The 13,414-nt window shown below is 45.7% G+C and overlaps 1 long non-coding RNA gene across 1 annotated transcript in view; it reads right to left on the reverse strand.

The window, feature by feature from the left end:
* Positions 1 to 13,027, reverse strand: part of LOC148141957 (uncharacterized) — a 51,826-nt gene extending 38,799 nt beyond the window's left edge. The window contains exon 1 of the long non-coding RNA XR_015752252.1: positions 12,957 to 13,027. This is a non-coding gene — a long non-coding RNA (uncharacterized LOC148141957). The remainder of the gene's footprint in view (positions 1 to 12,956) is intronic.
* Between the last annotated feature and the right edge of the window lie 387 nt (positions 13,028 to 13,414).

The following is a 13,414-nucleotide window of genomic DNA, read 5'->3' on the forward strand; positions in this document are numbered from 1 at the left end:
TACTGGGATATGGTCGGTATGTCACCAATTCCTGCCTGTTCTGGATCATAGAAGCTGAATGAAATTATGATCCTAACAGCCACTGGTTGCACCGTCCTCCCGCTGGTGTGAAGCTGCAGGTTGTGTTGAAAAAGGTGACACCACTCTGTGAGCAGCTCCTTCTTCAATCAGGGTCCCCTCATGCTCTGCTCCTGAGCTAATATAGCTTAGGAAGCTCCTCATGGAAAATCAGCTGGATTCAGCAAATCCCTTTCCCCACATATACTCACCCCGTGGTTTCAGAGCTTCCCATCTCTGCAGCCTCTCTTCCATTTATTGTTCATGTTGTAGACCCAGGTGCTGTAACTGTGGTCCCCATGCTCTGTCCAGAATTGGATCAACAAGTGCCCAGGTCTCCCTGAATATCTGAGGCAGCTCATAGCACAACCTCCAGCAAACCATCCCCAGCACCTCCACTAACGTTTCAATAACAGGAGTCAGTCAGGAGCTCCTCAGCTGCATGTTCGATGCCTGATCCTTTCCAATTATACTCAAGGGGCTTCCTCGTGCTACTGACAATCAGCTGGGAGGGACGAACAAAGGTGTTCAGTAGACAGGGGCAGACCAACTTTCAAAGATATGAGCCAAGCCTACTGTAACCCTTGTTCAATACGGAGCACCACATGGGATACACTGGGAAGTGAACAACAGCCTGACACACACTATTTCATTGTTTCTGATCCTCACAATGCAAGCATAAAATAGACCAGGGAGCCAAATCCAAAGGCAGAGAGCAATACAGAGGGATGGAAAGATTCATATTAAAGATAGAAACATACAATTAATTAACTGAGAATATGGGGAATATGATAGGGAGTGGGACTGTCTGGAGGAGTGGCACCTCAGACAATCCAACCACAAGAATGAAACATTGAATAAAGGTATTGCTAAATCAGCTGAAATGGTTTGCGACATCAAATTCTGAATCTACCGCACATAGCCAGCCCAGACACCATAACCTGGGACAAGATGTCAGCTCAACATGGAGCTGTGCGGACAAAGGTGTGTACTACTCAGTAAACTGGACTACCTACCGAGCATGGGGAGCACTGTAAACATTTGCTAGTATTACTCTTGTTTGAGCTAACTGCTGAGCAGAGGAATTTGCCACCCATGCTCTGAATAACAGTAAATGAATCTCCTACTAATTTATATCTCATTTTCTCCATTGCAGCAATACAAGACAATGGTGTCTGTGTGTGTGCGTGCGTGCGTGTGTGTGGTCGATAGGCTACATGTGAAAATCATTGTTTGAAAGAGAACATGTATTGAGGAAATCAGTTTAAGTGTAAACATTTGGCAAGGGTTAGGGTAATTAACAGAGAGAGACTGACCGATGTTTCATGGACAGATGTGATGATGTGCTTGATAACATTGAAATCAAGGCATTACCAGACCCAGTAACAAAATAGACCAGTACATGCAGGAATGACGGATGAATGAGATTTTGGTGTGAGTTTAGATCTGAGTCATGGAGTATCGGCTCAGATGAACTCTATGCTCCCAAAATCAAAATAAAAGGGCAGTGATAAAATGAATCATGGCTCACAAGTCAAACAAAATAGGTCAGTATAGAGACCCACGATGCATACTGCCAGAAGCAAAGAGGGAGAGAGAAGGAAGAAAGAAGTTCACTGATGAAGTGGTTTGTTGAGTGAGTATCTTGATTCAAAGGAGAAAGTGAGGACTGCAGATGCTGGAGATCAGAGCTGAAAATGTGTTGCTGGAAAAGCGCAGCAGGTCAGGCAGCATCCAAGGAGCAGGAGAATCGACGTTTCGGGCTTAAGCCCTTCTTCCTGAAGAACGGCTTATGCCCGAAATGTCGATTCTCCTGTTCCTTGGATGCTGCCTATCTTGATTCAGAGTCTTAGCCGGAAAGGGAATAGCAACAGGGAGCACAGAGTAAATGAGAAAAACAGTAATTCAGTCATACATGCTTTACAGAATAATAACTGGACAATGAAACTTACCAGGTACACCATTGAAAACCAGGAGAGGACAATAAAAATATTGAACAATGTAAAGTACATATTCTATATGCTGTCAGAATGACATCCAATCAAAACTTAGAGAAAGCTTCCAAATATTTTCAGATAAACTTCTGTCCATTGTTTAATATTCCAGTCAAATGCTCTCAGATTCTGATCTCTCCTCTTCATCTCTCTGCAGCTGATGATTCCTGTTAGCGTTGTAGGTGATGCTCCTGCTCAATGTGGGATAACACATTGAATGGAACTCATTTAACATTGAAAGATGGAAACCCTCCACTAAGATAATTAGGATTCATGGAGACTGACATTAATCACAGTTACAGATCAAATAGATTAGATTATGTCTGTTGTAGGAAAGATTTTGAAAAGGATTATAAGAGATAGGATTTATAATCATCTAGCAAGAAATAATTTGATTTCAGGCAGTCAACATGGTTTCATCGTGGGCAGGTCATGTCTCACAAACCTCCTTGAGTTTTTTGAGAAGGTGACCAAGCATGTAGATGAGGGTAGGGCAATTGATGTGGTATACATGGACTTCAGTAAAGCCTTTGATAAGGTTCCACATGGTAGACTGTTGGAGGAAATGCAGAGGGATGGGATTAAGGGTGATTTAGCAGTTTGGATTAGAAACTGGCTTTCTGTAAGAAGACAGTGAGTGGTGGTTGATGGAAAATATTCAGCCTGGAATCCGATTACTAGGGGGGCGCCAAAAGGATCTGTTTTGGGATCTTTGTTGTTTGTCATTTTTATAGATGACTTAGACACAGGCATAGGTGGATGGGTTAGTAAGTTTGCAGATGATACTAAAGTCGGTGGAGTAATGGACAGTTTGGAAGAATGTGGTAAAAACAATGACTGCAGATGCTGGAAACCAGATTCTGGATTAGTGGTGCTGGAAGAGCACAGCAGTTCAGGCAGCATCCAAGGAGCTTCGAAATTGATGTTTCGGGCAAAAGCCCTTTATCAGGATTAAAGGCAGTGAGCCTGGAGCGTGGAGAGATAAGCTAGAGGAGGGTGGGGGTGGGGAGAAAGTAGCATAAAGTACAATGGGTAAGTGGGGGAGGGGATGAAGGTGATAGGTCAGGGAGGAGAGGGTGGAGTGGGTAGGTGGAAAAGGAGCTAGGCAGGTAGGACAAGTCCGGACAAGTCATGGGGACAGTGCTGAACTGGAAGTTTAGAACTAGGGTGAAGTGGGGGAAGGGGAAATAAGGAAACTATTGAAGTCCACATTGATGCCCTGGGGTTGAAGTGTTCTGAGGCGGAAGATGAGGCGTCTGGTGGTGAGGTTGCAGGGGGACTTGGATAAACTTGCAGAATTGGGCTGAGATATGGCAAATGGAGTTCAATGCAGCTAAATGTGAGGTGATTCACATTGGGAAGAATAATAGGAAGGCAGAATACTGGGCCAATGGAAAGATTCTTGATAGTGTGGATGTGCAGAGGGATCTTGGAGTCCATGTACATGGATCCCTGAAAGTTGCCACCCATGTTGATAGTGCTGTTAAGAAGGCATACGGTGTGTTAGATTTTATTGGTAGAGGGGTTGAGTTCCAGAGCCGTGATGTCATGCTGCAACTATACAAAATGCTAGTGCAGCTGCTCTGAGAATATTGTGTACAGTTCTGGTTGCCATATTTCGGGAAGGATGTGGAAGCATTGGAAAAGGTGCAGAGGAGATTTACCAGGATGTTGCCTGGTCTGGAGGGAAGGTCTTATGAGGAAAGGCTGAGGGATTTGAGGTTGCTTTTGTTCTATCTTCTACCTTTGAGCCAGTTCTGAATCCAAATGGCTAGTTCTCCCTGTATTCCATGAGATCTAACCTTGCTAACCAGTCTCCCATGGGGAACCTTGTTGAATGCCTTACTGAAGTCCATATAGATCTGCCCTCATCAATCCTCTTTGTTACTTCTTCAAAAAACTCAATCAAGTTTGTGAGGCATGATTTCCCACGAACAAAGCCATGTTGACGATTCTTAATTAGTCCTTGCTTTTCCAAATGCATGTACATCCTGTCCCTCAGGATTTTCTCCAACAACTTGCCCAGCACCAACGTCAGGCTCACGGGTCTATCGTTCCCTGGCTTGTCCTTACCACCTTCTTAAACAATGGCACCACATTAGCCAACCTCCAGTCTTCTGGATGGGGCCTAGCAATCACTTCCTTAGCTTCTCACAGAGTTCTAGGGTATACCTGATCATGTCCTGGGATTTTATCCACTTTTATGTGTTTTAAAACATCCAACACTTCCTCCTCTGTAATATGGACATTTTTCAAGTTATCACCATCTATTTCCCCATATTCTATATCTTCCATGACTGTGGGCAGGCACAGTGGCACAGTGGTGTGGTGGCACGGTGGCACGGTGGTTAGCACTGCTGCCTCACAGGCGCCAGAGCCCAGGTTCAATTCCTGCCTCACGTGACTATCTGTGTGGAGTTTGCACATTCTCCCTGTGTCTGGGTGGGTTTCCTCCGGGTGCTCTGGTTTCCTCCCACAATCCAAAAATGTGCAGGTCAGGTGAATTGGCCATGCTAAATTGCCCGTAGTGTTAAGTGAAGGGGTAAATGTAGGGGAATGGGTCTGGGTGGGTTGCGCTTCGGCAGGTCGGTATGGACTTGTTGGGCCAAAGGGCCTGTTTCCACACTGTAAATTATTTAATTCCATAGTAAACACTGATGCAAAATACTAATTTAGTATCTCCCCCATCTCCTGCGGCTTCACACAAAGGCTGCCTTGCTGATCTTGGAGGAGCCCTATTCTCTCCCTAGTTACCCTTTTGTCCATAATGTATTTGTAAAAACCCGTTGGATTCTCCTTAACTCTGTTTGCCAAAACTATCTCAAGTCCCCTTTTTGCCCACCTGATTTCCCTCTTACATATACTCTTACTGCCTTTATACTCTTCTAAGGATTCATTCGATCTACCCTGTCTATACCTGACATATGCTTCATTCTTTTTCTTAACTAAATCCTCAATTTCTTTAGTCATCCAGTATTCCCTACACCTACTAGCCTTACCTTTCACCCTAACAGTAGTATACTGTCTCTGGATTCTTGTTATCTCATTTCTGAAGGCTTCCCATTTTCCAGCCACCCCTTTACCTACAAACTTCTGCCCTATGTCAGCTTTTGAAAGTTCTTGCCAAATACCATCAAAATTAGCCTCCCTCCAATTTAAGACCATAAGAAATAGGAGTGTAAATAAGGCCATTTGGCCCATCGAGTCCACTCCACCATGACATCATGGCTGATGAGCATTTTAATGCCACTGACCCGTACTCTCCCCATATCCTTTAATTCCTTGCGAGATTAAGTATGTATCAACCTCTACTTTGAAGATATTTAACATGCCGGCTTCCACTGCGCTCCGTGGCAGTGACTTCCACAGGCCCATCACTCTCTGGCTGAAGAAATGTCTCCTCATTTCCATTTTAAATTGACCCCCTGTAATTCTAAGGCTGTGCTCACGAGTCCTAGTATCCCCGCCTGACGGAAACAATTTCCCAGTATCCATCCTTTCTAAGCCATGATTTATCTTGTGAATTTCTATTTGATCTATCCTCAATTTTCTGAAGTCTAACGAATACAATCCTAGGATCCTCAGCCATTCATCGTATGTTAGGCCTACCATTCCAGGGATCATCCTTGTGAATCTCTGCTGGACACGCTCCAGTGCCAGTATGCCCTTCCTGTGGTGAGGGGTCCAAAACTGGACACAGTATTCTAAATGGGGTCTAACCAGAGCTCTCAGTAGCACATCAATGCTTTTACATTCCAACCCTCTTGAAATGAATGACAACATTATATTTGTTTTCTTAACCACGGTCTCTAACCACTACTATCATTTATTGTATCCGTTGCTCCCGATGTGGTCTCCTCTATATTGGGGAGACTGGGCGCCTCCTACCAGAGCGCTTTAGGAAACATCTCCGGGACACCCGCACCAATCAACCACACCGCCCCGTGGCCCAACATTTCAACTCCCCCTCCCACTCTGCCGAGGACATGGAGGTCTTGGGCCTCCTTCACCGCCGCTCCCTCACCACCAGATGCCTGGAGGAAGAATGCCTCATCTTCCGCCTCGGAACACTTCAACCCCAGGGCATCAATGTGGACTTCAACATTTTCCTCATTTCCCCTTCTTCCACCTCACCCTAGTTCCAAACTTCCAGCTCAGCACTGTCCCCATGACTTGTCCAGACTTGTCCTACCTGCCTATCTCCTTTTCGACCTATCCACTCCACCCTTTCCTCCCTGACCTATCACCTTCATCCCCTCCCCCACTCACCTATCATACTCTATGCTACTCTCTCCCCACCCCCACCCTCCTCTAGCTTATCCCTCCACGCTTCAGGCTCTCTGCCTTTATTCCTGATGATGGGCTTTTGCCCGAAACATCAATTTCGCTGCTCCTTGGATGCTGCCTGAACTGCTGTGCTCTTCCAGCACTAATCCAGAATCTGGTTTCCAGCATCTGCAGTCATTATTTTTACCACAGTCTCAACCTGCAAGTCAACCTTTACAGAATCCTGTACAGGAGAAAGTGAGGTCTGCAGATGCTGGAGATCAGAGCTGAAAATGTGTTGCTGGAAAAGCGCAGCAGGTCAGGCAGCATCCATGGAGCAGGAGAATCGATGTTTCGGGCATAAGCCCTTCTTCAGGAATGAGGAAAGTTTGTCCAGCAGGCTAAGATAAAAGGTAGGGAGGAGGGACTTGGGGGAGGGGCGTCGGAAATGTGATAGGTGGAAAGAGGTCAAGGTGAGGGTGATAGGTCAGACTGGGGTGGGGGCGGAGAGGTCAGGAAGAAGATTGAAGGTTAGGAAGGCGGTGCTGAATTCGATGGATTTGACTGAGACAGGGTGGGGGGAGGGGAAATGAGGAAACTGGTGAAATCCGAGTTCATCCCTTGTGGTTGGAGGGTTCCTAGGCGGAAGAAGAGGCGTTCTTCCTCCAACCGTCGTTTTGTTGTGGTCTGACGATGGAGGAGTCCAAAGACCTGCATATCCTTGGTGGAGTGGGAGGGGGAATTGAAACTTTGAGCCACAGGGGATATGTGGAACAATCCATCTTCCACAACTTCACTGGCCCCACCCCCCACCTTTTCCTCCGCTACATCGATGACTGTATCGGCGCCGCCTCGTGCTCCCACGAGGAGGTTGAACAGTTCATCCACTTCACCAACACCTTCCACCCCGACCTCAAATTCACCTGGACAGTCTCAGATTCCTCCCTCCCCTTCCTCGACCTTTCTATTTCTATCTCAGGCGACCAAATCAACACGGACATCTACTACAAACCGACCGACTCCCACAGCTACCTGGACTACACCTCCTCCCATCCTGCCCCCTGTAAAAACGCCATCCCATTCTCCCAATTCGTTCGACTCCGCCGCATCTGCTCCCAGGAGGACCAGTTCCAAAAACGCACAACCCAGATGGCCTCCTTCTTCAAGGACCGCAATTTCCCCACCGACGTGGTCGACGATGCCCTCCACCGCATCTCTTCCACTTCCCGCTCCTCCGCCCTTGAGCCCCGCCCCTCCAACCGCCACCAGGACAGAACCCCACTGGTCCTCACCTACCACCCCACCAATCTCCATGTACAGCGCATCATCCGCCGTCATTTCCGCCACCTCCAAACGGACCCCACCACCAAGGATATATTTCCCTCCCCTCCCCTATCAGCGTTCCGTAAAGACCACTCCCTCCGTGACTCCCTCGTCAGATCCACACCCCCCCACCAACCCAACCTCCACTCCCGGCACCTTCCCCTGCAACCGCAGGAGGTGCAAGACTTGCGCCCACACCTCCCCCCTCACCTCCCTCCAAGGCCCCAAAGGAAACTTCCATATCTGCCACAGATTCACCTGCACCTCCACACATATCATTTATTGCATCCTCTGCACCCGATGTGGCCTCCTCTATATTGGGGAGACAGGCCGGCTACTTGCGGAGTGTTTCAGAGAACACCTCTGGGACACCCGGACCAACCAACCCAACCACCCTGTGGCTCAACATTTCAATTCCCCCTCCCACTCCACCAAGGATATGCAGGTCTTTGGACTCCTCCATTGCCAGACCACAATAACACGACGGTTGGAGGAAGAACGCCTCATCTTCCGCCTAGGAAACCTCCAACCACAAGGGATGAACTTGGATTTCACCAGTTTCCTCATTTCCCCTCCCCCCACCCTGTCTCAGTCAAATCCATCAAACTCAGCACCGCCTTCCTAACCTGCAATCTTCTTCCTGACCTCTCCGCCCCCACCCCAGTCTGACCTATCACCCTCACCTTGACCTCTTTCCACCTATCACATTTCCGACGCCCCTCCCCAAGTCCCTCCTCCATACCTTTTATCTTAGCCTGCTGGACAAACTTTCCTCATTCCTGAAGAAGGGCTTATGCCCGAAACGTCGATTCTCCTGTTCCCTGGATGCTGCCTGACCTGCTGCGCTTTTCCAGCAACACATTTTCAGCTCAGAATCCTGTACAAGCACTCTCAGATCCCTTTGTACTTTGGCTTTATGAATTTTCTCACCGTTTATAAAATAGTCCATGCCTGTGTTATTTTTTCTGAATTGCAAGACCTCGCATTTGCTCACGTCTAATGTCATCAGCCATTTTTTGGACCACTCTCCTAAACTGTCTAAATCTTTCTGCAGCCTTCCCACCTCCCCAGAACTACCTGCTTGTCCACCTAACATCTCATCATCGGCGAACTTCACCAGAAAGCCCCCAGTCTCTTCATCAGGATCATTAATATATAAAATGAATAGCTGCGGCCCCAACACTGAACCCTGCGGGGCACCACTTGTCACCAACTGCCATTCTGAAAAAGAACCCTTTTCTCCCAACTCTTTGCCTTCTGTCAGACAGCCAATCCTCAATCAATTTAGATCTGGTCTATCCTTTTCCATCACTATTTCAAAACTATTTTAGAATTATGGTCGCTGGCCCCAAAGTGCTCCCCCACTGACATCTCAGTCACCTGCCCCGCCTTATTTCCCAAGAGTAGGTCAAGTTTTGCACCACCTCTGTAGTTGGTACATCCACATATTGAATCAGAAAATTTTCTTGTACACACTTAACAAATTCCTCCCCATCTAAACCCTTAGCACTATGGCAGTCCCAGTCTATGTTTGGAAAGTTAAAATCCCCTAGCATAACTTACTCTTTACTCTTACAGATAACTGAGATCGCCTTACAAATTTGTTTCTCAATTTCATTCTGACTATAATACAATCCCAATAAAGTGATCATCCCGTTCTTATTTCTCAGTTCAAGCCAAATAACTTCCCTGGATGCATTTCCAGGAATATCCTCCCTCAGTACAGCTGTAATGTTATCCTTTATCAAAAACGCCACTCCCCCTCCTCTCTTGCCTCTCTTTCTGTCCTTCCTGTAGCATGTGCATCCTGGAACATTAAGCCGCCAGTCCTGTCCATCTATGAGCCACGTTTCTGTAATTGCTATGAAATCCCAGTCCCATGTTCTGAACCATGCCTTGAGTTAATCTGCCTTCCCTGTTTGGGCTCTTGCATTCTCCCTGCCTGTCCTGACTCTTTGCCAGTCTCAGATTGATCTCTATCTCCCTGGGATCCCCCTCTCCTCCCACCTTAATAGTTTAAGTCCTCCTGAGTAGCTCTAGCAAATTTCCTTCCAATTCAGTTGCAAGCTGTCCTTCTTGTACAGGTCACTTCTACCCCAGAGGAGATTCCAATGATCCAAAAATGTGAATCCTTCTCCCATATGCCAACTCCTCAGCCATGCATTCATCCGCTCTATCCTCCTATTCCTCCCCTCACTAGCTCGTAGCACCTGGACTAATCCAGATATTACTACTCTCGGGGATCTCCTTTTAAAATTCCTGCTTAACTCTCTATATTCTCCCTTCAGGATTTCAAACTTTTCCCTTCCTACTTCATTGTTTCCAATGTGTACAATGACCTCCTGCTTGTCCCTATCCCCCTTGAGAACATTCTGCACCCTCTCTGAGACATCCTTGATCCTGGCACCAGGGAGGCAACACACCATTCTCATTTTTTGCTGTTGGCCACAGAAACATCTGTCTGTGCCTCGGACTAGAGAGTCCCCTAACACAATTGATCTCTTGGAACCCAGCGTACCCCTGATTGCATTAGAGCCAGTCTCAATACCAGAAACTTGGCTATTTGTGCTACATTCCCTTGAGAATCCATCACCCCCTACATTTTCCAAAACAGCATACTTGCATGAAATGGGGATAGCCACAGAAGACTCCTGCACTACCTGCCTACCTCTCTTATGTTTCCTGGAGTTAACCCATCTATGTGACTGTATCTGCAACTTTTCTCCCTTCCTATAACTGCCATCCATCACATCCATTTGCTATTGTAAATTCCTCATTGCCACTAACTGTCTCTCCAATCAATCCATTTGATCTGATAGGATTCACAACCAATAGCATGTATTGCATATATAATCCTCAGTAACATGTCAACTCTCCCTAAACTCCCACCTCTGACAAGAAGAGCATATCACTCTATTAAAGGCCATTTTTGTTTCTTTCAATGTATAGACCCAGAAAACAGCACTATCTTACTCCTCGAAAAAACAACACTTACCCAGGCTAACTTAATACTTGTGGCTTATATTTTTAAGTTTAATCAAGTGACATATCTCAATAAACATATAATCAAGAAAGAACCCACTCAACTCACTACTGTAGACTTTTTGTAAGGCCATGCCTAATAATATTCACGTATCTGTTTCTGTGCTGTGACCTCTACCAAACAGGTTCCTCCAAGATTAGTTGTGAATTTCACTGTTTGTTAATTTTCCCAGATTAAATACGATGTCCAGCGATGCATGAATTCAACAGCAAAGGCAGTAACTGCACAGGTTCACTGCTGTGTCAGTTAGCAGTCTGGGTTTTTTCTCATACACTGATCTCACTATGTGCTGCCTTTGCTTGTTCCTCTCCCTGTTAAAAGTGCTGTTATTTTGACTTTTTTTTCTCCAAAGTTCCAAAAGAACACAATAGCATATTTGGTATTGTGGATAAGCAGTGTCCATGTACATAGATTCCTGAAAGTTGCCACCCTGGAGATGTTAAGAAGGTTTTTGGTGTGATCGCTTTTATTTCTACAGGAATTGAGTTTTGGAGCCACAAGGTCATTCTGCAGCTGTGCAAAACTCTCGTGCGGCCAGTATATGGAATATTGCATACAGTCCTGGTCACCGCATTATAGGAGCAATGTGGAAGCTTTGGAAAGGGTTATGAAGAGGTTTACTAGGATGTTGCCTGGTATGGAGGGAAAGTCTTATGAGGGAAGGCTGAGGGATTTGAGGTTGTTTTTGTTTGAAAGAAGAAGGTTGAGATATGACTTAATTGAAACATTTAAGATACTCAGAGGGTTAGAAAGGGTGGATAGTTAGAGCCTTTTTCCTCAAATGGTGATGGCTAGCACAAGCTTTAAATTGAAGGGTGATAGATATAGGACAGATGTCAGAGGTAGTTTCTTTACTCAGAGAGTAGTAGGGGCATGGAATGCACTGCCTGAAACAGTAGTAGACTCGCCAACTTTAAGGGCAGTTAAATGGTCACTGGATAGCCACATGAATGAAAATGTAATTGTGTAGGATCGATAGGTTTCAGATTGGTCCCACAGGTTGGTGCAACATCGAGGACCGAAGGGCCTGTACTGTGCTGTAATATTCTATGTTCTAAGTTCTATATGTACCCTCGAACTTTGTGGAAGTTAGAGAAGTGATTTCTGGGCCACTTGCTGAGATATTTGTTTCATTGATATCCACAAGTGACATGGAAGACTGGAAGTTGGCTAATATAATGCCATTATTTAAGAAAGTGGTATGGAAAAGCTAGAGAACGATAGATCAGTGAACCTGATGGCAGTGGTGGGTATGTTGTTGGAGAAGATTCTGAGGGACAGGATTTTGCTGTGCATGGGAAATCACGCACTAACTTGACTGAGTTATTTGAAGGAGTGACAAAGAAGATTGATGAAGGCAGAGCAGTGAAGATTTTCTCTTTGAAATTCAGCAAAGCATTGAACAAGTTTCCACATGGCAAACTGATCACATGGAATCCAGAGAGAGCTAGCCTTTTGATAAAAATAAATGCTCGAACATAGGAAAATGAGGTTGCTGATGGAGGTTGTTTTTTCAGACAAGAAGCCTGAGACCAGAAGCATGCCTTAAGGCCTGGTACTGGGCTAACTGTTTTTTGTCATTCGTAAATGATTTGAAAATTAATATAGGAGGGAAAGTGAGTAGGTTTGCAGATTACACCAAAATTGGTGGTGCAGTGGACGGTGAAGAAAGTTATTCTCAGGGTACAGTGGGATCTTGATCAGATGGGTCAATTCGCTGAGGAGTGGCAGATGGAGTTAACTTTAGATAAATGTGAGATGTTGCGTTTTAGTAAGGCAAATCGAGGCAAGACTTATAGGTGGGGTTCTGGGTAATGTTGCCAAACACAGAGACCTCTATAGGAATCGTAGAATCCCTACAGTGCAGAAACAGGCCATTCAAGCCCATTAAATCCACACCGACTCTCTGAAGAGCATTCCACCACACACACTTCAACCGATGTCTGTAATGCTGCATTTCCCACAGTCAACCCGCACATTCCTGGGTACTACAGACAGGTTAGCATGGCCTATCCACCTAACCTGTACAACTTTGGGTTGTAGGAGGAAACAGGGGTACCTAAAAGAAACCCACACAGACACAGAGAATGTGCAAACTCCACAAAAACAATTGCCGATGGTGGAATTGAACCTGGATCCACAGTGCTGTAAGGCAAAGGTACGAAGCACTGATTCACCATGCTTCTCCAATGAGCAGCTAAGAGTGCCTGCATTCTCCCACTTTCTCCTGATCTGTCATCCCAGTTCTGATGATATTGAATTCAGTGGCATACCTTCGACATGAGCTCCTTTGCCTTCACTCGAGGATTTTTCACCCACTCCCCCAAACTCTGATAGACAGGGCCTTCAGCTGTAACTGAAACATTTCCTGCGCCACTGCCCTTACCACTTCTCCTTCTTCCCAGATCAAGTTGCTAATTAATATTGCAGTATGGAAAATACTTGCCTATCTAAAATAAAGCAAGGAGATCTGAAACTATTCTGATGAAGAGTTGAGGATTTGAAATGTGATCTCTGCTTATTTCCTTCAGATGCCATCAGACTCATTGAGTTTCACTGGCTATTTCTGTACTGGCACACTAATTTCCTGTTTATGACATGCACAACATCTGCCCTATCGTTTAGTCTTCGATATAAAAATCTCACCAGTACTTGCTGTTTCTGAGCTCCAGCCAAAGTGTTTCTGTAGAATCTCTGTGATGTGGGCTGCAGCGAGATTAATGTTAGATTG

The sequence above is a fragment of the Chiloscyllium plagiosum genome, unplaced genomic scaffold, assembly GCF_037043375.1.
Source record: "Chiloscyllium plagiosum isolate Xiang-an unplaced genomic scaffold, Cpla_swu_hap1 HiC_scaffold_31, whole genome shotgun sequence".
In the NCBI taxonomy this organism is placed as follows: domain Eukaryota; kingdom Metazoa; phylum Chordata; class Chondrichthyes; order Orectolobiformes; family Hemiscylliidae; genus Chiloscyllium; species Chiloscyllium plagiosum.